This window comes from Pinus tabuliformis, chromosome 3_2 (assembly GCF_031772625.1).
Source record: "Pinus tabuliformis cultivar Carrire ecotype Pingquan chromosome 3_2, CPIR1, whole genome shotgun sequence".
NCBI lineage: Eukaryota > Viridiplantae > Streptophyta > Pinopsida > Pinales > Pinaceae > Pinus > Pinus tabuliformis.
In genome coordinates this window covers 334,543,037-334,569,806 of record NC_142302.1, presented here as the reverse complement: position 1 = coordinate 334,569,806, position 26,770 = coordinate 334,543,037, and positions in this window count along the sequence as shown.

The window sequence follows — 26,770 nt, the reverse complement described above, 5'->3', positions numbered from 1 at the left end:
TTCTCAACCCCATATTTCGACTAGTTATCAGAAGTTTTCCATTGATCCTCCACTAGTTGATTAAGTGATTGATCAAAACTCATCTCTGGTCAATCCCACTCTCTCTAAACGTGAATCCATGAGTCTATTTCTGACCAACCATTGGTCAAAAAAATGGTTGACCCAATTTTTATTTCATTAGATCATATCTATCTTGTAGAGAGTGAAGTTTGTATTGCTCAACTTCTTCTGGTTTCTTCAGGTTTGAAAGAATTAGGGGGAAATCCTCTTATTCCCACGTACAAGGGGGTGATCCTCCTATTCCCATAGTACAGGGGGGATTATCCTATTCATGTAATGAAAGAGGGCAATCCTCCCATTCCAATGGCACCCTCTCCAATTAGTTTAGTAACTTTGTTTGATTGGAGTCAACTGGCAGAATATCGTCTTCCTTCCTATGTGCCCTTTCAGATCATGGTACACGATTATAATATACCCATACCTAGCACAATCATAGATGAAGGCGTATTTGTTAGTATTTTTTCCTCAACTACTTGGCAAGCTTTCGGTTCTCTACAGCTTGTGCTCGTTACCCAGAATATGTTAGCTTTTAACAGAGGAACCAGTCAACCCTTAGGGATCCTTCCGAAGTTGCCTATTACTTTGGGAGGAAAAAACATCTATCTCGACGTGATGGTTTTCCAAGGCCCTTTAGATTTTAATTTACTCCTTGGTCGTGACTATGTTTATGTCATGGGAGCTCTTGTCTCTTCTCTCTTTCATGTCATATGTTTCCTGCATGAAGGAAGAATTGTGTCCATTGGTCAAATTTTTTTTGTTGGTCCTAATTTGATTCCTGGTCAACCATATTCCTTAAATGGTCCTTGTATGCAATCAGTATCACCCCCGCCACAAGTTAATTATGTGGAAACTTGTTCCATGCCCACATATATTGATCATCTAGTTAGTGATATAGTGCATATGTATTGGGGCATTGGAGCCTAATATTTCCATTAGATCCCTCGACATGTATTCCTTCTAGAGATTTTTTCTCCCATACAATGAGAACCTCTTGGAATCCACGGCCTCTTATGGTCCATGATCAAGGTTCTCGAAGAAGAGTTCATTGTCTTGTGTTAAGCTCCTTAAAAAATGAAACAAGGTGTTGGAGCACAGTTCCTTTTCTTGTATCAAGCTCCTTAAAAAATGAATCAAGGTTCTTGAAGTAGATTTCCTTGTCTTGTCAAGCTCCTTAAAAAATGAAACAAGGTGTTGGAGCACAGTTCCTTTTCTTGTATCAAGCACCTCTTGTTGGGAACGGGTCCCCTGGGGGTCAATTTTGGGGTTAAAAACCCAACTTTTGGGGCAGAAGGCCTGAAGTTTGTATAAAATAAATGTAAAGTCTCTGCATTTTGTGGTCATGGAGCATGAAGATATATAAAGTCAAATAGGGTTTTCCACCCTTAGTCTAGATAGGTTGTGTCGGTTTTGGAGATGTACCCTTGGTCCGCAAACCATGTGATTGTATAAAAAGGAGTGTCTTAGAGAGCCTAACACAATTCAATAGTCATGAGTAATTGATGTAATAGGTTTGTGAGAGCCAAGAGAAAGAGTCTTAGCAGAGTAAGAGGCTCTGCAGATGAGTGCGCAGAGGCCTAGGGTAGAAGTCCATAGTTGAGTGTGTAGACCCCTGCAGCTCTGTGCGCAGGGCAATTAGAGTCTGTATTGAAAATCTAAATCATCAATAAAGAGAAGTGTTCTGAGCTTACTGTGTACTTTCCATCTGTGTAAGCATTATTTTACTTATGTTATAAATGTTGCGGTTACGCTATGTTGAATTTTGGGTCTAATATATAATGTTAAGTTGATGCGCGAAAATATATGTTTCCATCTATTACATGAACACAAGTAATAGTATATGTTTACGCGAAGATAATCTTAATTGCATGGTAAAGCAAGATAATACTTAAGATAATTTGGGAAACATGATAGTAACCTAGTTATAGAGGCGCGTAAGTGTCTAAATCATCGTCTAGGGTTGTGAGAAGGACAGTCGGATACCTTCGCAGAGGTTCTAAAAGATGGAAGAAGAAATACATCGATAAGCCCTAAAGGCTTATCAATCTGTGCAAAGACAGGGATTAGGGTATAAGATCGACATCATGACTATCTTAGGGTGTGGAAACTTCATTCCTGCATCCCCCCATACTGCTTCAGGTGAGACTTCAGTCTGCACTCCGTGAATTGATGCTGAAAGGGCCAGTAGTGTAGGGATTTTCTTGGCTGCTTAACGTTGAACCTGGGTAAGGGCCCGTTATCACCCCAAGAAACTCTCCTAGGTTGTATCTCAGAGATGCTTGGGAACATTACAAACTCAACAAAAATTTTCAAAAATGGTGGATTAATGAAAGAAATGCTGCATATTCAAGCCAGATAACCACTTCCACTATGCTTAACCCCAAACATGGGTGAACACCCCCAGACTACAAGGCTTTTAACCACCAATTACTCATAGTTTTAAGAAAATGTGATGATGGAGAACACTGATCACACCAGCAGATGCATAGGACCCTGTGATGGCCAGCTGCAACCAGTTAAAAGGTTTGTAAATCTGTTTTCTAATACACAGACAGGATGACAGCTCTCAGGCATTAAAACAACAGAAACCTGCATACAAATTCAATGATACATGCTAAATCCTAGCACAGAGGTGGGATGACAGCCCCTCTAATGCTAAACATTAACAGCACATGAATAAATACAAAACAGGCACAGCCTGGAACAAGAAGAAGAAGTGGACAGTGAGCAATTAACAGCAAAAGAAACTTGCATTAGCTGAAAATGAAGACCAGACGTTGTAGGTATCACAGCAGTTACAATCTCTAGAAGTTGAACCTTCCAGCAAAATAACACTCATCAACCTATTACATTCTGTCTTCTAGATATATATAGAGATTCATTACAAAATTGCTCTATTGCACTATACAAGGAAGGATAATAATGGGCCAACAACCATATTAACTCTTTGGAATGGTCCTCTGCCATGATCTGCTGCAATTCTGAGTGTTTTAATGGACAAAATCGGCCTTTCTGGATATTCTGTTGTCCTTCCTGAGCAGGTGAAGTACTAACTGATACAAGCTAACAATTGTGTTAACTGCTCGAGGTTGTCCTATTTTTCCTTCGGTCATTTTCTTCTTTAAATGTAGTTGTTGAGGATTTATTGTGCTGGGAACTGCAACAGCGGTTGCCTTCTTCCTCCTTCGGGAGCACAAAACAGGTTAAAGGTATGGACATAATGGCGAAAGCAGGCATGGGAGGAGAACAAACATTAGCCGTTAGATCCACAAATCAATGGCTAGGATTGATTATGAAGGCTATCGGGAGAAATTGCGGGCAGGCGAAGCAATTATAAACCGTCAGATCACATAAACGGACGGCCTGGATTAATTTATGGAGTCTATCAGGAGATGGACGATTGGGGTTAATGAGGGTTGTTGGATCACCGTCGGGGATGATCGGACAGCCATCGCACAAGGAAGATGCATGACAAATAGTCGGCGGGGAGACAGCGGTATAGCGGGCGGGCGGTTTCCCCACACCGCTTATCGGGTGCAGCGGTATTCGTACAGGGTGGGCGCGATACAACAAATTTGCGACGCGTGGCATACGAAAATCACTGCCCCCGTGGTTTAATTCATGCACAAGTGTTGAGATTGCAACAAGATGATGGAGCTTAGTGAAAAGAGTCGCCTTCACTAAGTGGGCTCGCAGGCTATTTTTGGCGCAAGTCTATTTTTAGACTATGTCTATTTTTAGACATATGGATCATGTCTATTGATTGCAGGTTGCTGTTTATGGATGATTGATCAAGTTGGGAAAAAATAGATGGACTTCTATTTTTGATGAAAGTGTGAGTGATCACAGTGTGAGTGATCAAAGTCTATTTTTAGACTGGCTGTCAAAAATAGAAAAGTCAAATATTATTATCTCACTATAATATTTGGACTATAAACTTAATCTTATTCTCTTGGAGCACTTCAGTTTGAGCTATAGAGGTGGCACATGCAGCTTCCAGAAGGAAATACGCTTTTCTTATGAGTCAGTTGAGTTGTTGCATGCATGACTTCAGTTAGAACTCAATCAGTTGAGTTTGGTGGAGTTGATTGTGGAGTTGATGGAGTTGTGTTCAGTTTAGCTTTGTTAAACTGGTTGTATTTAGTCTAACTGGCAAATAGACTAGAGATGAGTTGGGTGAATTAGTTATTAATTAATTCACAAGTTATTAACTCATAATAAAACTAATGAATACATCAGTTAACTCAGTTGCATGTCATTGCATGTTCAGTTCAACAGGGACAGGTGGTAGAGAATCAGATTGCTATCAATTGTGACTATAGTTGTGCACCAGATCTTGCACAATCAAGGGATTGAGTATGCCAATGAGTTTGCTCACATATTTGCCCACATTATAGCTTGTGCTCACGTCCAACAAACTGTGAGTGACTATTTTGCAGGTGAAAAACGAGTTTGGGAAGCCATTCTCATCAGTTCTTGAGCAGGCAAGCAGTGGAAGAGATTTGGAGATCAGATATGAGCTGTATTGTGTGTAACAGAGGTGGAGATACTTGTGAGAAGTATTATGCTGTGTAATGTTACATGACTCAATCATTAATATACAGATAGTTGGGGTTTTTAGCGAGATGCTTTCCCCGGGATACATACTGTGTTAATGTGTGAATGCTCTTGATGTTTTATTGTTATTGATGTTGCTATATTGATGATCAACGTAGAGGAGCTTATGTATTGTGTATGTATTCCGCAATAGTACATGATCAGGATAATCTCTGTTGAATATGTGTTAAATTATTCAAAATTTCTACAGCGCGGTCGGGGAATGTGTCGGCCGTCAGATCTGGTGATGGGTGCAATCAACGGCGGAGAGGAGATCGATGTTTAATGGATGCGATAAAACAATGAAGACCGTTAGATCTGAACGACCAACGGTGGATATTTAAAAAATGACAAAGGGCTATTTTGGTGTGAGTTCATGTGTTAAACGCCTGGGAGTTAAAGAAAACGGGTTATAATTTTTATATGGACGCGGGTTTTAACAGGGTTTCAAAGGTAAAAAATGGAAGTGAAAGAGAAAGTTTGTACGTAGAACAAAGAGGTCTCAGGAAAAATAAACAGAGAAGACAGGGCTTTGAGGTATGAAGAAATCAAGGGAGAAGAAGGGGAATAACTGCTGCAAGCTCGCTTACGGCATAAATACACCACCAGACCCGATTTTGACCTTTAACAATGAAAATTGTAGCAGAGATAACATTGGCTCCTTCTAGGGATGAGATCCTCCCTGTGAGGTCTCAAGAACCTATAGACCAATGCCTTTATACAAAACTCAGCTTTAAAAACATTGTCTGGTATCCATTGGGCATGGAGTCAAACCAAGTCTACACTAAAACTTGAAAAAGAAACTGCTTACAATCAACACAATTACTCAGAAATTGGCCAACTGATAGGCCATCAAAACTGCTTCTACTGCTCTCGGCCCCTTCATCATATAGCTGGAAAACAGGATTGATTTGATCCTTTACCTCAAAAAATTTAGGACATTTGAGCTTAATGGGTAAATATGGATCAAATTTCATTTCCCCTCTGTGTATTTTCCTCCTTGGATGTTCTTTACAGGAGCCATTGTATAGCTGTTGAATAATCATAATTGTTATGTATTTGTCTGTGTCTTTTGCAGTCTGCACAACTAATATGAAAGATGCACCATTATATTCTTGTGCAGGGGACACAGAGACATTTTCTGCTCCTGAATCTTTCTTTGAAAAATGCTCATCCAAGGAAGAGTCCCACAACTGTACACCCTCTTCCTCTGTCACCTGATAAGCTGCCCTTTCAATCTGTGTGGAGGCCACCTGAGCAGGTTTCAGAATATCAAGACTGAGATGATCAGTTTCAACCTTGAGCATTAAATTTTGTTCTACCTCAGAGTTCAAGGGGCAACTTTGAGGGACTGTCTTTTGAGTAGACAGAGAAACAAAAGATGATGGAGAGCTTTCCTCTCCCTTTTTAATCACTGGACTGGGGACAAACACAAGATGGAAAATTGGCAGATCTACATAGCCATGTGAAGATGAGTTGGCTTCGGGCACAAATTCTTGGAGGAAGAAGGGATCTGTTGCTGGCTGCCCCTGCTGGTCAACTTGTTGTTCTGCAGCTACAACAAATTTCTGAGCAGTGCCTTTGGATAATGCTTCTTCAAAAGCAGCTCTGGCTAGGAAAGGAACAGCTTCCAAACCATGGACCTCCTCCTCTTCTTCAAACAACTCTTCTTTCATGACTATATTCGGTAAAAGGGGCCTCACCCCTTTATCTTCATTTGTATCTCTGTTTCTCTGCAAAATCTGCACTTGCTCATGTGCTCCTTTATATGGATTTGGAGCTGGAAGAGAAATGGAACAAGGAGCTCCTGCTTCCTTAGAATTCTGCTCAACTTTTAACTTGGAAACTTCAGAGACCAATAAATCAATCATCCTAGATAATTCATCTATTTTAAGATCATAGGATGATGAGGATTCTTCTCCCTATCTTCTCCTTTCATCATCACCTTCAAGTCCTTCTACAACAATAATATTTGCTTCTACTTCAAAGGCTGCAGTTTGCATCTCAGCTAAAGAAGCACATCTTTGTTCTCTTAACAGCAGGCAAAATTGAGAATCGAAGGCATTATCATATCTGAGCATGGAAAAAGTAGGGGTAGGTCTTACTTCAGCTGGCATTCTGCTGTACATAAGGTTGAATCTTATGTTGAAATCAGACAGCAGCTCACCATCTTCTCTCGACAAGTTCCCAAATTCATCATGATAAAAGAGCAGATCTTTATTATTTCCCCAGTTCTTTAAAAACACAGCATCTAAGGCCTCAATGTCTGCAATAGACCTAGGGGGTAATTCTCTAAACCATTTTCTAGCCTCCCCATCTAGGCTTTGGACAAAAACCCTCATCCAGACATCCTCTTCATTGATATCTAGGTTATCAGCATAAATATAAAATGTCTTTAAATGCTCTTTAGTTGTTACTCCTTCTGCACCAGTAAACTTTGGCATAAATTCTTGATAATCTCTTGCAGGCATAGCATTCAAAGGGACAGGAAAGACCAGAGGTCCATACCTAGCAGCAACTATTCTTTCTATCTTAGTGAGGGCTTGCTGGCCTGCCATGACTGAGGTATGTGAAAGGATACTAGTAAACTGAGTGGAATGGATCAATGAAAAGAATGACAGAAACAGAGGAATATGATGGACAACATGGATGCTTTTTTCTACTGAGGTCTGAAAGGGAAATGACTAACAAGGAGCTGTATGAATCTCTGAAGGTATTTCTACACTATCAGAGATACATAAAAATTCCAAGGCTTACCTGCTCCTGATGCTCCTTACTGTGATATTTTCTTCTACTAAATGATCTTCTCAGGATCAGGCACTGATTTAGCTGATGGTTTCTAAGGATTTCTCCGAGCATACCCCACCAACTGCGCCAGAACTTCAATTTGGAGTTGCCAAATGATGGTCTTCCTCCAGTGGAGTCGCCAGATAGATTATTACAACCAGAAACTATGTTCAAACCTTGTCTATCATCAAAGCTTGAAGTTGTGTCGTTCTCCCAGGGAAGCTGAGCTTCAATTCTCCTCTCCCCAGCAACGGCACCAATTAATGTTATCACCCCAAGAAACTCTCCTAGGTTGTATCTCAGAGATGCTCGGTAACATTACAAACTCAACAAAAATGTTGGAAAATGGTGGATGAATGAAAGAAATGTTGCATATTCAAGCCAGATAACCACTTCCACTATGCTTAACCCCAGACATGGGTGAACACCCCCAGACTACAAGGCTTTTAACCACCAATTACTCACAGTTTTAAGAAAATGTGATGATGGAGAACACTGATCACACCAGCAGATGCACAGGACCATGTGACGGCCAGCTGCAACCAGTTAAAAGGTCTGTAAATCTATTTTGTAATACACAGACAGGATGACAGCTCTTTGGCATTAAAACAACAGAAACCTACATACAAATTCAATGATACACGCTAAATCCTAACACAGAGGTGGGATGACAGCCACTCTAATGCTAAACATTAACAACACATGAATAAATGCAAAATAGGCACAGCCTGGAACAAGAAGAAGAAGTGGACAGTGAGCAATTAACAGAAAAAGAAGCTCGCATTAGCTAAAAATGAAGACCAAACACTGCAGGTATCATAGCAGTTACAATCTACAGAAGTTGAACCTTCCAGCAAAATAACACTCATCAACCTATTACATTCTGTCTTCTGGATATATATAGAGATTCATTACAAAATTTCTCTATTGCACTATACAAGGAAGGATAATAATGGGCCAACAACCATATTAACTCTTTGGAATGGTCCTCTGCCATGATCTGCTGCAATTCTAAGTGTTTTAATGGACAAAATCGGCCTTTCTGGATATTCTACTGTCCTTCCTGAGCAGGTGAAGTACTGACTAATACAAGCTAATAACTGTGTTAACTACTCGAGGTTGTCCTATTTGTCCTTCGGTCATTTTCTTCTTTAAATGCAGTTGCTAAGGATTTATTGTGCTGGGAAGTCCAACAGTGGTCGCCTTCTTCCTCCTTCGAGAGCAAAAAATAGGTTAAAGGTATGGACAGAATGGTGGAAGCGAGCACGAGAGGAGAACAAACATTAGCCTTTAGATCCACAAATCAACGGCTAGGATGGATTATGAAGGCTATCAGGAGAAATCGCGGGCCGGCAGAGCAATTATAAACCATCAGATCACATAAACGGACGGTCTGGATTAATTTATGGAGTCTATCAAGAGATGGATGATTGGGGTTAACGAGGACCATTGGATCACTATCGGGGATGATCAGACAGCCATCGCATGAGGAAGATGCGCGATAGATAGTCGGCGGGGAGACAGTGGTATAGTGGGCGGGCGATTTCCCCGCACCGCTTATACGGGTGCAACGGTATTCGTACAGGGTGGGCACGATCCAACAGATTTGCGATGCGTGGCGCGTGAAAACCACCACACCTGTGGGTTAATTCGTGCGCAAGTCATGCAGTCGGGGAATGCGTCGGCCGTCGGATCTGGTGATGGGCGCAATCAATGGCGGAGAGGAGATGAATGTTTAACAGATGCGATAAAACAATGAAGACCGTTAGATCTGAACGATCAACGGTGGAGATTTAAAAAATGACAGAGGGCTATTTTGGCACAGGTTCATGTGTTAAATGCCCAGGAGTTAAAGCAAACAGGTTATAAATTTTATATGGACGCGGGTTTTAACAGGGTTTCAAAGGTAAAAAATAGAAGTGAAAGAGAAAGTTTGTACGTAGAACAGAGAGGTCTCAGGAAAAATAAACAGAGAAGACAGGGCTCTGAGGTATGAAGAAATCAAAGGAGAAGAAGGGGAATAACTGCTGCAAGCTCCCTTATGGCATAAATACACCACTAGACCCGATTTTGAACTTTAACAGTGAAAATTGTAGTAGAGCTAACAGGGCCCATCAAGCCAACACCTCTCGTGATTATCGTTTTTATCAGCCTATTTTTTCCAGATGAGCCTTGGTTTTTTCATTCCATCAACACCATCTCTTTAGCTGATCATATGTTTTCACTTGGTTGTTTTACCCTTTCCTGAGGAACATCTATGATGAGTGGTCTTATTAGCCAGACTCTTGACCTTTACATGTTTTTAACAGTTCCATCATAACCGGAACCAGTTGCTATCCTTTTATACCACTCGTTCCTCCAAGTGGAGTCCTTTTTTATCTCTTTTCATACTCAAAAATATGAAAATATCGTCGAGCACTTGTCTTTTCGAACTCGTAAATGTAAACAAAAATACGCCTACTCAGTATAAGTTTAACCCTTTTCCGAACTGAGATAGACTAGCTACAAATGTTCTCTTGAATGTTGTTTTCTACCTTTTTGGGTTTGAGAGACTATCTACAAAAAAGGACATCTGGAGTTTCATTTTTGCCTCTTTTTCAAACTCTCTGAACATGAAAAAGATGCCTAGTCACCCCTCTGTCGGACTCGTAAAACTAAGATGACGAAGGACTTGTCACCATGACGAGACCGAGTTACTCCTTCCTGGGGCTTGTTAAAATTACTAGGATGGATTCATCTGAAGGATGAACTTATACGACAATCATATGGTATCCTCTTCAAGCTTGAGGTCAAAAATAATGAGGTACTCACTTGGAATAGTGGGAAAAATGGAAGTAAACATATGTCCTGTATTTTGTATAAAAGGCAACATGTCACTCTTGAACATGACATTTATCTCTAGCTCGTGTCAAGTTTGGGTTACCTCACTTCATCACTTGCCTTCTTGGGTTTTGAGAATCCATTTTCCTCTCATCTGATTATATCCTATTGTTATCATGACCTCTGATCCTATGTTGAGTCAAATTTTTCCAAATTCTGGAGTCGTGTCGTCAATATGTTCAAGATAAGTCCCATCTATAATTCAAACTGCTTATACCATGTTTGACTTTTCTGCAATAATCCTGACCCACTCTTACCAACTCTGCTAAATCTTATGTTTCATGTTGATGATGTTGTTGAGTCAAATTTTTCCAAATTCTGGAGTCGTGTCGTCAATATGTTCAAGATAAGTCCCATCTGTAATTCAAACTGCTTATACCATGTTTGACTTTTCTGCAATAATCCTGACCCACTCTTACCAACTCTGCTAAATCTTATGTTTCATGTTGATGATGTGGGAAACATTATGGCCTTCCTTCGATGGATCACTTATTGTCGACTCCAGCTTATTATCCAGGAAGATGATCTAGAAACTCCCTTTCATTACCTTGGAGATTACATGCCTTAATGGCAGGTTATTCAGATTCGACAATAGGTTCACATTACTGGCCTTCAATCAAATGATTATACGAGTGTTTTACTTCATCTTCATTGTTCACACTCGTAGATTGTGTTGTTTTACCTTTAGATCCATATTCATCATTGGTGGTTTCTCTCATGCCCGTTAATGGTTTACATCATTAACTGGTAATTAAGTGGTTTACTACCATGTTCAACTCTGACACTTCTATTCACATGTTTGGATTCATACTTTAGTTGAGTTGAGACAGAGATGAAAGACCGTGGGTTTCATCTAATAAATCCAGGTTGCGTGGAGTTATTAAGTATTCATGATTGTACACATGATCCCTTCTATTCGGATGGTTATTCCCATGTCGTGGATTCATACACATGATCCCTTTTATTCTGATGGTTGTATCCATGTTGTGGACCTATGCACATGATCCTTTCTAGTCAGATGGTTGCATCCATGATGTGGATCTACGTATTGTTAGATCCTTACACTTTGAACATGCTTACATCAGAGATGTCAGATATATTGTATTATGTTTGATTTGCAGGTCTCCTGACGGTGATTATCTAAAGTCCTTGCCTTGATTTGTAAAAAAATTCAGCCATGACTTCCCATTCTGACTTCATTCTTTAGTGGGCATCTGTTATACAATATTTTGTCGCACTCCCAGTCTCATATCCCAAGTGTTGCACTTTGTGCCGAAATATGTCGCAAGTGTCACAGAGTTACAAAATCTATCAAAAATAATGTATCCACCATGAAACGTTTTCAGAAGCATCCCTGAAGGAAGAAGAATACTTTCCTTCAATAAATTCTAAAGAACTTGTCCAAAACCTTGTTTTGCAAGCCCAATGCTACTTTTAGCAGACAAACTCGTGCCGGTAACCTTTTGTCTAACTAGTGACCAACACTATAAGCACACCTTTTGATTGTAAAATTCACATTGGCCCTCTTCAATCAGTTTTTCCTAAAATGGAGAAGAAACTTCTCCTACTAGAAGTCTCGAGAACGGTGGGCTGGTTGCAATTGAATGAGGATTAGAGATAGACCTCCCATTCCTAGTTCTTGATCCTAATTTCATGAATATTCCCCTTTAAATTTGGAACCTCTCCCTCCTTTTATGGATCCTAAACTCCCTCTCCTTCCCTATAAATCAAACCCGTACCATCTACTTTTGGTTAGTTGTTGTTTGGTTGTTGCTTGCTTTCCCTCCTATACTGAAACTGTGCCTAAATCTTGCCCATTTTGCTAAGGAGAAAGGAGTGCTTGAAGGTCTTAGCTAGGACTTGAAAACTCATCCAAAAAAGGCTTCCAACATCAAGGCTTAAGTGGTTGTATGCTTCCCTCACTTTATATTAATAATACATTATGTATTTGCTTTCCATAAGTGTGTAAATCATTACTCATTTAGTGTGATACTCCTTGATTTGTCACATAGTTTATGTTAGAATGAATTATGCTATGTATGCTTTCGTCATCTTTGTTTGATCTTCCTTGCAGGTATTCATCCATAATGGCATAGATAGGATTGAACTTGGAAGCGAGAAGATCGAGAACAAAATCAACGGGTGTTAGCATCAGAGTGAGGTAGGTCATGTATATTCCTTCATATTTTCTGATATAAACTAGGAAAGTTTGCACATATTTATATAGTTTGTTGCTATATCCTCCCATAGGACTAGAGGTATCATTTCCATCTATAGAAAGGATTTCCTGCACAACAATATGAACTACTTAAATTCCGTGGATGACCCAACTACTCTTTCTCATCGATGCTACCTATCATATAATCATACTCTATTTTCCAATCTTCAACATAATTTCCCTAGTCTACTCAAATTCTTCTATCAATAACTACCTATGTATAATCATCCTAGATTTAACCTACATGATCTTAATTCTTCAAGTTTTAGTTAAAAACTCTATACTCTTGAAAAATCCCTTAGTATTAGATTAGATCTAAGGGGTCAAATCTAACCTTTTTTCTTCTTGTTTCATTCTCCATTCATTGGTGTTCATTCTTGAGTTAATAGAGAGTCCCTCTTCCTTGTACCATCTCAAGTTGATCTTGTACTCACATGCTATGTGTCCTTAATTATGACACTAGTAACATTCTATATTGGATTTGAATATTGGCAGAAATAGTCCATATGACCTATTGTCATATCTTCTAATTTGATTGCCTTATATATATATATATATATATATATATATCTTAGGAGTTTGATAGAATCATTTATACCTAACATAATTATTTATGAGATAGGCTTGACAATCTCTTTATTTATGTCCATACTTCAAGCATTAAAAACAATGACCAAAATACATATTTTGATATCTAGTTGCATAAGGTTGTGTTGATGATGCATATCTTCTAAATTTGTTCCTTAGAAGAGATTCATATCTTTGGTAATTTTTGACACATGTTCCATTTTTTCTTGTGCATCCCTTGAGAATATTTTATATCATGGGGGAGCTTATATTTTCATTTTGATTTTTCTTACTTGAGCTAGATGGATCTTGTTTATTCTTGGTACCTTTCTGGGAGTCATTAGAAATTATGAAATAAACATGTTTAGGTTGATTCATCACCTTCCTGGAATATTCAAATTATTTGTTGTTGGATCCAATGAATATATGAATTTGACTCTTAGGTTCTTCTCCATTTGATGTTCTTGACAGGTCTTTATATTTGGATGTCTCATAATCTTCCTGATAACCAAGGATTTTTTTGATGAAAGGAGATATTTAGAGGTTGAGGATGTGACCTAATGACATAAATTCTTTAAAAAGTTTTAAATTTCAATTGAGTTGTTCCAATTCTTCTTTCAAAAGCACAAATTATTCTTCTATTTTTTCACAAAGTTATTCATTTTTGTTCAATTGGTTGGACACAAAATCCTTTATCCTTTCGGATTCTTCTAGTTCAACTTTGAGAGAGAAAATGGAATCTGCATTTCGGTCTTTGTCTTGTAGTTGTTATTCTAGATGGCCCACCGTCTTTCTTAGATACTTTGTTTATTTTAATTCACTTTTGAGATATCCTTCATAATCTTCTTTTGCTTCAATTTATTTTGCCTTAGCTAAGAATAAATATCTCACCTATTTCTTCATCAGTTGCACTTTCATTTTTCTCATTATCATTGTCTTCCTTTGAGCAGAAGCTTTTATTTTTGGCATTTCATATTTCCTTGTGATTCGTAGTCTTGAATTTCACTTCATCATCTCTATCATTAATTTTCGTATAAGGACATTTAGAAGCATAGTGGCCAATTATTCCATATTCAAAACATTTCAATGGAAGCTTACCCTTAAGCTTTCCAATTCCCTTCTTTAGCTTTTTGATGAACTTGACCTCTTCTTCATCAGATTCATGAAAGGGGTCTTCTTGATTTCTATGATTTCTTCCTTCCTTAGCTACTTTAAATGACGTTTCTTTGATCATCGACTTTTCCTTCTCCATTCTTAGTTCATATGTTGTGAGTGTTCCATGAATCATATCCATGATTGACTTGTCCATATCTAATAAATCCTCAAGGGATAATACTTTGGGATTGAATCTTGAAGGAAGTGATCTTAATATTTTCTGACTCCTTTAACTTCTTCACCAATACCTATGATAGAGTTGACAATATTGTCAACTTGTAGAAATTATGAAGCAATATTATCACCCTCTTCCATTTTCAAAATTTCAAACTAGCCCTTGTAAGTTTGTAGCTTGTCTTCCTTCACTTTCTTGTCCCAATCATAATAAATTTTGAGCTTGTTCCACAAATCATGGGTAGACTTGCAATGTATTATGTTGACAAATTCAATATTGGATATGCCACTCAAGATGGCATGTTTAGCTATTTCATTGGATGTATAGAGAGCCTTACCAATTGTATCGGTGGGTGGAGTATCATGAACTAGATAATTATTCTCTACAGCAGCCCAAGCATCAACTCCCAAGGATATGAGGTATGTTTCCATTCTTATCTTCTAAAAGGCATAATTGGTTCCATTAAGCTAAGGAGGTTTTCCAGATAATCTAATAGAGTCCATTTCACTATGATCAACCTTCCAGGGATTAATTGTTCCCAAAGGAACCATACTCTTATACCAATTGTTAAACTAAATATTTCACTGAGATGGGAGAGGGGTGAATTAGTGTATTGGAAATTTTAACATTTCCAAACCATTTAATCAACAACAGTGCATCAGAAAATAACATGCATCATAAAAGTGAATAAAAATTGTGCATCAAGTAATAGTCATAACATCAACACATGAGAACACAAACTTTTATGTGGAAACCCTTGTAGGAGAAAACCACAAATTATTTATGTCTTCTTCAATTTGATTACATAGATTTGCAAGAACCAACCTACTAGAGGCACCCACCCCTAAAATGAATTTGGAGGAACCAACCTATTGGAGGCACCAACCCCAAAAATGTGCAAGCACCAACTTGCAATAAGCTACAACCTGATTGAGGCACCAAACTCGATGATATGAAAGAAATTACTTGCAATAGGGTTCAACATGATTGAGGCAATAACATCGATGGAGGCACCCTCCTCCATCTTCAATTTGATGTGTACCACTTTTCACAATATTTCAAACTAGATTCATAAGCTCAAATAAACTTGTATGTTATTCACCAGTATTTTGTTACTTTAACATGTCAAAAATGTGTTCATGTATAAATATTGGTAACAATCATGACCCCCTTGATCTCAAAAACTATTTGTGAATTCCCTCATTGAAATCTTAAAGAAATTCTAACCAAAACTCCTTTTCCAAAATTCATTTTTGTCTTAAATTGACCCAAAAAACATTAGAAATATTATTTTTTCTATAAATTAGATCTTTCTGGTGCATGTCCTAGAAAAAGTACCTTTCCTCGCAATTGTTCTACAAAAAAATCACCTTTGATCTACCTATTTTTTGACACAATTCCTTTCGTGGGAAAAAACAATAAAAAATTAAAAATTAATCAACCTTTTGATTGAGCTCAAACCATCGACCTCCAGAGGGTGCCACTACACACCACACCAACTATGTTATAGTATAATTCATACAAGATCATGAGCTGATGCTTATTTGAACTTACCACATAGATCCATGTCCAGACATACTTGCCACATCAAATCTACGACACAAGTCATAACCAACGAACCAATCATAATTGTTTGATATCACCATGTCAGGATCGAGTCATCACTGACAAACTAACCAAAATGTCAATAAAGTTTTCTATGCTCTCACGTCACAACCAAGAGGTGAGTCACAATCAATGTGATAATCAAACTGCCTTCACTCACCATGTCATGAGTCAAATCAATAAAAATATTTGTGCTCACCACATAAGGGGCTAAGTAATAACCAACAAACCAATCAAGCTGTCTACACTCTACATGTCACAACTATGAGGCGAGTCACAACAAACATGCCAATGAAACTATCTGCACTCACTACATCATGAGTCAAACCAATCAAAATATTTGCGCTCACCACATCAAGGGCCAAGTAATAACCAATGAACCAATCAATATGTCTGTTCTCTCCACATCACAACTAAAATTCTAATCAAACTATTTGGGTTCACCACATCACGAGTCAAAACAATAAAAATGTTTTCTCTCACCACATCTAGGGCCAAGTAATAAGCAATGAATGAATCAATTATTTCGTGGTCTCCATGTCACAACCAAGAGCCAAGTAATAACCGACAAACCAATCAAACTATTTGAGCTCACAACTTCAAGGCACAAAGATCCATGGAGTTTCAAACCTACAACCACCCAAACCATGTCACTTAAATCTAGCCAGAAAGGCCAAGCTTTCACTTGCCACTATGCACTCTTCCTTGATGCTCATAAACCACAAGTTATGCAAGATAATTCAAACATGAACAAGAGCCTGCTTTTAGGGAATGGGCTGACCTTTTAGATGCCTCATGGGACCACATTATATGACCTGGATCTAGGGTTCAGTAGACACTCGAATGTTGACATCATCATGATGTCACACTTGTCATGTGGCACTCTCTGAGTAGTGCTATCTGTCATCCATATTTTCCCCTATGGACTAGAAAAATTTGTCATATCAACATTCCATGTGGAATCATGATGATATTTCACATCATCCTTGTCTACCACATCATCATCATATTCCATGTCATCCTTCCTTTTCGCATCATTATTTTAAGTCAATCTCGAATCACCATGTGTCATTGTCTACCACCTTTCCAGGCCCAATTGGCCAACTCAACATCCATATCAGGGGTGCCATGTCACAACCACCTATGCTAGGGGTTCCACATGGTATTCAACCAAGGGATCCAATAGACACTTTCCACGTGTCACTACAATACGGGACCAATGTGGAGGTGGTGGCCCTTATTAACCTTCAGACACATTGACACTTCATCCATCATTCATGTGAATTTCAACGACCCGAATCTCTTGAAGATGCTCAAAATTTAAATTAATAAAAAAAATCTGCAATTCCATGCACCATATACCATAGATTTCCCCCAAAATAATATATATGTTCTAAATATGTGTGATATTTAAAAAATTTGGTGTTTTTTCCCTTATTGCAGATTTCAACTTCAAGTTGACGTATCTTCTCATTCGATAAGTGTTTGACAAAGTGTGATCTACCATTGGAAAGGTATCGGAGAGGAATATCCAATCATGTCATTCATAGCTTCAATTAAACATCATAAATTCAACAAAAAATCAATAAAGCTTGAGAAACGTTGACACCATTTGATGTGATATTGATAAGATATCAGACTATCACGCTACTTCTTTTTACTCATCAATGATATTGTTGCTTCCTTAGACTTCCCCTTTGACATTAATAATATTGGTTATCATCAATTACAACACTATTTCCAACACATTTTGTGCATGGAAATTAAAAGGGATTGAGTAAACATAAAACTCTAGTTAAATCAATGAAAGTATGTCAAGACAATTTTGCAGATGTTTAATGTGTAGGAATGTAAACTAGTAAAGGTCCATATTCCTATAGGTGTAAATATATCTCCATATCAATGCCCCAATATAGAGGAAGAGGAAGAGTACATGTCTCATGTTCCACATGCCAATGATGTTGGAATATTGATGTATGCAATGATTTGTACTATAGAAAACATTTCACATACAATGGGAGTTCTAAACAAGTATATGCCAAAACTAGGGAAGGATACTTGGAAAGTAGTAAAGAGGTTTTTCAAATATTTATGTGGAACTACTATTTACAGATTGTGTTACCAAGGAAGATTAGGACTAGACCAAGTGTTGTATATACATGTCTTTTTTTATGTAGAGTGGGTTAGAGATATAGATCGTAGAATATCTACAAGTGGGTATGTGTTTAACCTATTTGGAGGAGCGATCAATGGGACGAGCAAGAGATAGTCTATAGTGGCACAGTCAATTACATAAGTTGAATACAAAGTGTCCACTCATTCAAACAAGGAAGTAGTATGATTACAAATATTGTGTTGGTAAAAGAAGCCACAAATATATATTGTGATAGTTATAGTGTAATTTTCCTAGCAAGGAACCCATCTTATCATTCTAAGAAAAATCATATTGATGTTCAAATTCACTTTGTGATTCAGAGAGGAATGTTGCAGATTCACTAATAAAATTTTTGATCATTAAGAAGTTCTCTCAGTGTAGAAAGACAATGGGCATTGGTTCTCTATATTGTTATCATGTACTCTTATGATTGTCTATATGCAAAGAAAATAACAAGTGGGAGAGCGTTTGGTATGTGTTATATTCTTCACATGACTAGATTAATGTGTGATTCATATTTTTTGGGTATAGTGGGGGGATAATATGGGGGGAGGTAGCCCTCCCCCAACCCCCACCACCCTATTCAACAAGGTTGTAAAGGGGTAGAGCCCTTAAATTAAAAAATTTGGATAGTTTTTTAAATACACTTTTGGTAGTTTTTAGCACACAATGTTTTCTTTTAGTATTTTTGTGGTGCATGATGGTTCAACCCATGGTTTTCTAATTCTAGTTAGGGAACTACTATTATATTATATACATGGCTAATGAATTAGGATTTATGGATGCCACAACATATACATCTTGTATTGTAACATTGTAAAGATAAATATAATGAAAAATCCTTATGGTTTTCTTGGTTTGGGCTTCTAGGGTAAAATATTTATGTTAAATATGTGTGTGTACCATTGCATCTTTTCTATTTTTATTAGGAATCTATTTGCAACAATTAATTTTATAGGGTTAAAACCAACATTAAGGTTGTTATCCCTACTTTAAGCTATCCATTTACAATATCCAATATTTTTTTTTTCTCAGTAAAACTATGCTAGTGTATTATATTATGTACAAGTGAACATTACAGTCAAAAAAGCAGGTTACCCAAGGCCAACTGTGGCTCTGTGGGTTGGCTCTTTGCAACTCCCATATAGCCCTTACAGGGGCAGCGTTTCCCTCCGGAATTGCACCCAATACATCAAAACACATTATAATTTTCATTCCAACCCATAAACACCCTCGCAGGGGCGACCCATTTACTGAAACAGAGCATATGGAGACCTGGACATAAAATTTTAAAGACTCAGACTTAAACATTTGCCTTAACCCATATCCCGACACAGAGCGCGAACTAGACAGAAGACTAGAACAAAACCTGAGCAAAAAGATGATCGACGCAGCCTGCCGCTGAATTCTAATCCTCAGGCTGCTCCTCAATGATTGGCACCCATCCATATTCCTTAGTGACGTCTTCCCTTGCTTCCTCTGCAGCGTTCTTGGAGGAGGACGCTTTCGTCTTCTGGTTCTGGGCAGGAGCCTGCTCCGGAGCTGCTCCCTCTCGTTCCTCCTCAGATGCCAGAGGTTCAGCGGATAACGGTGCTTGGCTGCCCTCACCATCTTCATAATCCTTGGATTCCTTAACAAATAGGACGGAGAGGTGCGCACTGATGCTCCCAAGAGTGAAAACAGCAGTGCCGAATGCTGGAAGGGAAGGTGGATTTGAATTGGGGCTACCCGCATCCATGAATTGGGAGGCCTGCATGTGGGCAACCCCAGCCCTTCGGTGACAGTAGCAGCAGCAACAATGGTGGTGGGCATCCGCTGCTGGATGGCGTGAGGAGCTCCCTCGCCCTGAGCCACGTCTACATGGCATTCTTTCTCTGAGCTTGACCATTTTGGCAGAGGAGCTGGCAGCGAAGAATAGAGCTTCAATGGCTGGAGGCCCCTCCTCGAATCTTCTCCCAACACAACGAAGAATTCTCTTCGTTCCTCTTGGAAGTAACACAGGGTAACCCACAGCTCTGTCACTAGGGAGGATAGGCGAGGAGAATCTTCAGCCGCGGTGCTTGTAGCAACCACAGCAAATGAAAAACGAAAACAATTGCTAAAACCAACCTGCACAGCGAGCCTCTCACCCTGAGAATGGTTCGTCCCCATGCCCGGCTTGAATTTATCCGTCTCGACATTCTCTTTGAGCTTGGGCTCCATAAATGCGCACTGCAGCCGTTCCAATTCTCCTTTGAATTCATTAACAGCCTTGAGTTAAAGCCTCAGTACTTAATACCTTGGCGGCGTTCTGATCTTCCCTCCTTAAATCACCATGAGGCAGCACATGCAAGCCATGTGGCCTCCGTTCCTCTTCCGTGCGTACACCCGCATCCGGGGTACAATATCCAATATTGGTGATTATGGAAAATATAAAAAACAATTTTCAAAATGAGCCTTCCAGGAGGAATTGTGGATCAAGGCTAGTATAATAATTTTGTATGTAAAAAAAAAATCATCTCATGTCCCTGTATGCTTCTAATTATAACATCTCAATAGTTAAATTGAATTTCTCTTTACTACCTTCCTCTACCTGTCATTTTTTAGGTTGAAAAGAAATTGACCTCTTCAATATCTAGTGTCTCCCTTGATGAAGCGTAAAATATAATAAGGAATCTAGTGTCTCTATCAAAAATAATTCTCTATGTAATCCCCAAATGCACACAAGGCCTTTCAAGAAAAATATTTCAACTTCATTGCCTTTGATAGTCTTCCTACAAGCCATTGAAACATGCATATTTTTAAACATATCTAATACCATAGACAAGAAGTCATGCCCTCTTATTTTCCTTGAAAAACCACCAAAAAATTCTATGGTCATCTATTCACGTCCTTCTAGGTATAGGAAGTGTAATGTGTAGTCCTTTCTACTTTTACTATGTCTCTTGGTACAATATATAATACAACCTATAATAAATATAACTTATTATTTAGACATCCAAGGTCAATAATCAAACCTCCAGAATTCGGCAACTATCTTCCCAACATGAAAATGAATAATGACCTAGGATGTGTGAACCTACCTTATCATTTGCACTCTTTCTTCCTTTGATACACAAAACCCTTCCATATTGTAAATCAATCCATCTTGGAGATGGTAATCAACAAGCATTTGTTCTTTTTGTCCTTGTAGCTATTGATACACCCCCTTGAATTCCTCATCTTTCACACACTCATATCTATTTGCTTCACAAGTGAATGGATCCTAACACTAACACTTAGTGTTGGTGGCTTGGATAGAAAACTAACTAAATTGTTTTGTCTTTCTTATATTTAATCACTAGATGGAATCGTTGCAAAATCATATTCGTTTATAGTGTCTTACTTGTTGTAGTTTACTCTAAATCTAAAATATTGTAAATTCTAGTGATTAACGTGGATAATAGTCTCCTTTATCGATATATGGTGCTTCCACTTCTTCACTAATTGAAATGGAGCATAGAACTCTTTATCATATTCTAGGGAACTGAGTCAATATTTCTCCATCAAATAAATCTAATGATAGTAAAGCAATATCCCCCTTACATTAAATCTATCCTATAGCATAACTACAATTAGCATCAATGTCTATCTCAAATGACTTCTACAAGTTAGCTAGTGTTAGGACCAATGCTCAAATATCTTCAACTTCAATTTTTCAATAAATGTTTTCTAGTTATTATCCTATTGGAAACTCTTACCAGTGGTTGTTATAAAATAAAGTGGTATTTCCACAACTAATAATGATATTATAAACTTTATTAAATATTAAGAAGTTCCCACAAATACACAACTTCTATGACATTAGGAGTAGGCCATTTGAGAATTACCACTATCTTTGTAGGATTAATCTTCAACTCGCCTCTATTAGTGACATTCCCCAAGTACACTAAAGATTATTTAGTAAACACACACTTCTTTAAGTTCCTATAATTGACATTTCCTTTGTATTTTGAAACTTCCTTCAAAAGTAACACATGCTCTGTAACAACCCAGAATTCAATATACAACTAATTACATCAATTTATGTGATTAATAATAAACACACAACTATTCAACTAATTAGTATATCATTTTGATATCATTAGCATAGAAGACTTACCAATGGCGACAACATACCATACTGGTGATTTTGGAGTTGTAACGCTACCCGATCTTGTTGAACGCAACAAAGTTTTAGGGACAACTCTCCACCCAATCGTAGGCTTAGCTGCATATAATCTTTCTGCAACTAGCCATCCCTGATCCCTCAATCAACTACTACTTCCAGGTAATCCTTTGTCTCACAACACTCTCCTTCCAAAAGAATCAATGAATGCTTCTCATCTCCCTTTTCGTCCATTAAATAGAGCAAATCATTCCAAAAAATGGAAGGGGAATGGAAAGGGATCTGCATGCATACAATCCATGTGTCAACATGCCAAATTTTATTTCTTTGTCTTAAGTTTTACTTAACTCAACCTTTTTCTTAATTTAACCCTTGCTTACTTTATTCCTTTTTTACTTTTGTTAACTTTACTTATTCTTACTATTTTTATGGTTTATTTTTATATATATTTATTTAGAACTTCAGTTCATTATTTACAATTATTATCTTGTATTCTTTATGTATTATTTATTTTCTATTATTATATTTTCTTTATTATTTATTGCTTTCTTTGTTTAAATATTGGTATTATTATTATTATTATTATTATTACAGGGCATAACATACTCCCCCTCTTTAAGGAACTATGTCCCAAAGTTAAGTTTAATCATTTAACTTTTTATTTTATTTTATTTAAGTTTAATCCATTATCCTAGCTTGGTGACTAGATGTGGTAATGTCAATATCATTAGTACCCATGCTCATGGTAAGTTGGCTCTTATTGAGACCCCTTATCTTTCAAGTTTAATATTTTTTAATTACACTCTAAGAAGGTAATTCTTCTCCTTAAGAACTTAGGATAACAGATAGCGTTATAAGAAGCTAAACTATTTTCATAATCTTTACCTATTACAGTATTTGTTTAAAGGTATGACTTATTCTGAGATAAAAAAACCCTTGTTGTAAACCTTAGGTTGTGATTAGTTCATAGAATAACAAAGACGAAATCAGAGATTTTAATATCTATAAAATAATAGCATAATTATCATCTTATTGATTATCTTCCTTTTAAGAATGAATCTCATAGAAATGATTAGAGATCATTAATACATATCACCCATGTATGAAACCAAAAGAGTGACATTCAACAAAAATAGGCAAAAGACAAATTGGATTATACATATCATTATTTACATATTTAAAAAAATAGCATGACTTTCAAGAAAAGTATTTCTTAAGGATGATCCCATTTACAGGAAGGGATTCCTTCCTTCCCTGTAGTTCTTGAAGGATGAAAGTAGATGGGCCGAGTTTATCCACAATCTGAAATTGTCCTAACCAGAGTTTATAAAATTTATATGGTTACCTTTTTCCTCATGGGCTTTTCCCATTTCAGTACAAGATCACCAATTTCAAAAAAATTGTTTCCGTCTAAACTTTCTTCGAACCATGATTTAACAGTGTTCTTGTGTTTAGAAGAAGTATGTTTTGCTTTATCCCTCCCCTCTTCTAATTTCAACAATTGAGATAATCTCAATTGAAGGGAAGAACAGTGTTGCTCTTTAATTGATTGAACTAAGGCTAATTAAGGAAAAGCAACATTATCGGTCAGAACACCTTCTTTTCCATAGACTAAATAGTAAGGATAAGTTCCTAAGGAAGCTTTATGAGTTATCATGTATGCCCACAGAGAAAATATTAAAGCTTTATGCCAATTTTTATGATTTCCCTCAATGGTCTATTTTATTATTCTCGAGAGGCTTTTATTTGTATATTATGCTAAACCATTTTCCTGGGGATAATAATCTGCAAATTATTTAACCTTGAAACAATTTTTAAAGTCAATTTAGTGATTAAATTGCCTGAACAATAAGAAGCATTGTCAAACATGAGAGCATTGGGAAGGCCAAACCTGGTAATAATATGTTGATCAATGAAATCAACTATAACCTCATAATTGACCACCTTTAAAGGAATTGCCTCCACCCACTTGGTGAAGTAATCGGTAGCAATGAGAATGTATTTGTGTTGCTTAGATGAGTGAGGAACAATCTCACCTATAATATCTAACCCCCATTTCTCGAACTGTTTTTCAATATTCACTGAGTTGCAATGATAAGGTTGCTTTCTTTTCCTTTCCTAAAGCAGTTTGACAGGTTTTGCATCACTTGACATATGTGTGTGCATCCTTAAATAAGGTTGGTCAGTAATATCCGGCATGGAGGATTTTATGAGCAGTAGTATCTCCACTATTGTGTCCACCATTTCGTCTGTCATTCATTTCCTACAAAACTTTTTCAGCTTCAGATTTTTCAAGACATCTAAGCAAGACATAATCATAATTCTTTCTAAATAAAATATCATTCACAAGTTGATATTGATTTTCTTTCAACCTTAATTCTCTTTTAGTTTTGGTCTCAATTTCAATTGGTGTATAACCATTTTAAAATAGAAAATGAGATCTGCATATTGGGATTCAATATCAACGAGAAATACCTCTATAACTTCAATATTTTCACCTGTATCAATTTCAAAAGTATTCTTGGATGCACCAGTTACCAAACTACAAAAACCTTGACCCCTAACAATTTTAGTAGGCTTAATTTAAAGATCATATTATTGTAAGGTTATGACATAGTTGGCACATTTTTCACCTAATTCTCTTTGAATTAGTAGATGTCTAACAGCAGGGAATGGTACAATTACTTTTGTATGTGATTTAAAGAGAAAAGGCCTAAAGTGTTTGATTGATTTAAAGACTGTGAATATTTTTTTTCAAGTTCTAAGTAATTTAATTCTTCTCCTTGTAATGTTGAACTGTAAAAAGTGACTAGAGACTCAACTTGTTCTTGATTCTTTTGAGTCAACATTGTTGGATAAGATTAATCGGAGGAAAAAGCATATAAAATAAATTCTCTAGAAAAATCAGGAGAAGACAATGAATGAGCATTAATGATAGCATGTTTAACAGATTCAAAAGATGTTTTCTCAGACTGATCCCACTTATAATTTGTCCTCTTTTTAATCATATTCTGAAATGGCATAAAAGTTTGTGAGAAGTCAGGGACAAAACGTTTAACAAAATTTATTTGTTCGAGAAATGATTGCATTGAATTTTTATTATGAGGCATAGGAATTTCTTAAATAAATTTTATCCTTTCAGGATCTATAGAACTTCCATCTTTAGAAACAATAAATCCTAAAAGTTTACCTTCGATTAAGGAAAAGAGTGTTTTTTTGGTATTAAGTGATATTATAAACTTCTTACATCTTTCAAAGATATATTTTAGGTCATGAACATGATTACTTCTCTTTTTTTAATAGATTGCAATATCATCTAAGAAAACAACCATTGATTTACTAATTAGACCTCTGAAAGCTATGTCCATGGCTCTTTCAAATGTTGCTCCTGTATTTATCAGACGAAAAGGAATTTTTTTATATGCATATGTTCCCAATTTGGTTTTGAATGTGGTCTTCAACCTATCTGCAGGATGAACCAGAATTTATTTATATCCAGAAGGACAACAATTCAGAAATTACAACTGATTATAGAATTTGTTCCATAGAAGGTAGCAAAAAATTGTCCTTCTCGAATGCTCTATTCAAGTTTCTGAAATCTATACAAATTCTAATATCCTCATTCATTTTCCTAATTGGAAGAAGTTTTGACACCCATTTGGAATGCCTAATTGGAAACATGATTTTAGCCTTGAGTAATTTATTCAATTTAGTTTTAATTTGTGACTCAAGGTTAGGATGAATTTTTCTGAGCTTTTGTTGTATTGGTTTTATATTTGGCAACATGGGTATTGTATGTTGAATTATTAAAGTGCCATGAGTTTTCAATTCATCATAACTCCAAGTGAAGACATCTTTATATCTTCTTAATAAATGTATAAAAGCAAGCCTTCCATCAAGAGAGAGTCCAAGTCCTAGATTAATGTTTTGATGTTTTTCTTCAGACCCTAAATTAATGAATTCAAATCCTAAGGTATTGCTTTGGAGTTTACAGTTAGTTGGTTTTTTAAATCTATATTTCAATTCATACAGATATTCTAACTTCACTACAGGTTTTGGCAATGAATTTTTGTATGAGGACATATTATGATTTCTATCATGTTCATCCTCATCAATAATTTGTCTTGTGTATGTTCCTTCTGAATTAAAAAACTCAAAATATTAGCATCATCATTGAACATTCTCCAATTAGTAATATTATTAAGTATAGAGGGTCGAAAAATAAATTCTATTGAAAATCTATTAGGACTAAAGTCCTTAGGAGGGATGAGCTTAGACGCAATGTTGGCTAGTAGATCTGCACCGGTATTCTGGATTCTAGGGATAGGATATATATTAAATGTAGAGAAATGAGAATTCAAGTCTTGTATCAAATACTAATAATGTTTCAAGTGATTTAAAACACAATGAATACTATTTCGTGCCTATTTGACCACAATTTCGTAATCA